The 2,240-nt window shown below is 54.2% G+C and overlaps 1 pseudogene; it reads right to left on the bottom strand.

The window, feature by feature from the left end:
* Positions 1 to 1,256: 1,256 nt before the first annotated feature.
* On the bottom strand, positions 1,257 to 1,365 carry LOC129701901 (U2 spliceosomal RNA; annotated as a pseudogene).
* Between the last annotated feature and the right edge of the window lie 875 nt (positions 1,366 to 2,240).

Here is a 2,240-nt window from a genome sequence, read left to right on the forward strand (position 1 = left end):
GCTGGCCTTGATGAGCCCCAGTGTCTTAGCTTAGTCCACACACGGTTCTTTATTTGCAAATGGTAGCATTTTTGGGGTCCTAGTGCTGGCTGAATGGCCGCCTTCCACGTGTAGTTCAGGTCATATTGCATATTATTAAACAGATCTAGTGCGTCTTGATGGTCTTTGGTTACCTACGTTTAGTCCAGGGTGCTGGTGTATGCTATGATGCCTTCCGTCAATCCCTTGAAGGTTCTCTGGATCTTGAGGTCCTGGTTCCTGATGTTCGTCCATATGCTGCCAAATGCATTGGATTACACTGGGCACCTGTAATGCCTCACCGTTGCCAGGTGGCAGATGTCTGGCCAGTGTTTGTAAATTTTTCTTGTTGGCGTATGTGGCCAGACATATAGTAATACTATTGCCATCCTGGATCCAAGTCTACCCATGTTTGACTTGGCTAAAGTAATCGGCCACCATGTCCAGCAGAGTCCCTGCTGTGTTAGGATCATGGGACGCTGTATTACCAGGCTCTGGCCCATCAGGGTCCTGCCTACTCTTTTTTATAGAGTTAGAGATCTCTAGGGTCCCACACGGGGTACCCCTGTGGGGCTTAACTGCTGCCCACTTGTCTTTTGTTCTGCGGACCCCTCTTGCAAGTCAACCCAGAACTGACCCACAGTGCTCCCCTCTGATGGGGTAGAAGCATTGTGCAGCCCTCAAAGAGGTACTGCTGTGGTTTTATCACGTTGGAGCAAGGCTCCATACACCGCTTCTTCCCGCTCCAGCCCTCTCGGGCGCTGGTTGCCGGCGGTTTTATGCAAAGTCGGACCCTTCTGAGTCCACTACCTTGTTTGATTTGTGTCTAGCCTACCGCTCGGTCACATGGATCTGGCCGGTGCGGGGCCGACATCGGGCACAGCTGATCCCACTACGGTTGATCCAAGTGCCGCTGGCTGCTGCTGGCTGCCCGCTGTTCCATGGTCCTCCTTCTCCAGTTTTGTCCTTCCTTCCGTGAAGTGGATATGGCCGGTGTGGAGGATAACTGGCACAGCTGCTTCCATCTATTCCTTTAACCTGGCTTCAACGCTCTCAGCACTCCTGGCTGCTCCTTTATCTAAGACCCCTGGGACCCACCCCCGTACTGACGGTACTGGTCCCTTATGGTCGTTGCAGCCGGTCAACCCCACTCTAATGCCCTCAATTCTGGGCACTCCTACTTATATGGTCCTTAGATAAGGGACATATAAGACATTAAAACTGATGATAACAGCTACTATAGTTTTTATATAATATATATAGTCCCTAGATAAGGGGTGTATCAGATATTAAACTGATAAGAACAGATACTACACTTGATCTTAGCCAAAAAAACCGAGAAGCGATTATTGTAACTAAAACCCCGCTGGGACCGACCCTGGTACTCACATACTGGTCCCTTGTAGTAGATTGCAGCCAGTCAACTGCAAAGTCCTTTGCTGCCGAGAAATGAACTTTCTCACCATGCTGGAGCGAAGTTGGGCACAGGTGTTTTTCCCTCTCCGGGAACCGATGTGCCCATGCTGCTCCTGCCGTTGCCAGCTCCTCACGAAGTGCCAGCTGCCACTGCTGCTGCCTGTGCTCCTGCCGCTGCTGCCACTGCTGCTGCCTGTGCTCCTGCAGCTGTTAGTGCTCCTGCAGCTGCCGGCTGCCACTGCTGCTGCTGCCGCTGCTGCTGCTACTGCTGCTGCTGCCGCTCCTCCGCGGTTCTCCCGCCGGCCTTCTGCACCTTACATGGACCTGGTCCATGTCTGCACCTAGAAAGGTAAGTTGAAGGAAAACGCAGGGTCTCTTACCTGCTGTTCCCGACTTTCCTTCTCCCGCCGGTGACCGTCGTTCCCTGTGTCGGGTTCGAGCCGCTTGGACCGACCCCGGTGTTCACGGGCCTGGTCCTTCGCGGCAGTTCCGCAGCCGGTAACCCCGGCTGTTCCTATGGATCCCCTGGCCCTTACCTTGTGAAGAAGGTTTTCAGCCCGAACGTCCCGTTCCGACTCCATAAGTGCCGCTGCACTCGCTGAGCGTTTCGAGCCCCGGTACCGCTGGTCCGAGCTGTCTGTCCCGCAGCCTCTGTGCTGGCTGCTACCGACTGCTCCCAAGCCAGTCTCGTTTGAGACTGGCATAGGGACCTTTTTTACTTTGCTTCCCGCCCGGCCGAGAGGTGAATTTTGCCGGTGCGGGAGCAAAGTCGGGCTCAGGTTGTTCCCCCCCCAGGGAAACTCGTG

This window comes from Leucoraja erinacea, chromosome 11, assembly GCF_028641065.1.
Source record: "Leucoraja erinacea ecotype New England chromosome 11, Leri_hhj_1, whole genome shotgun sequence".
In the NCBI taxonomy this organism is placed as follows: domain Eukaryota; kingdom Metazoa; phylum Chordata; class Chondrichthyes; order Rajiformes; family Rajidae; genus Leucoraja; species Leucoraja erinaceus.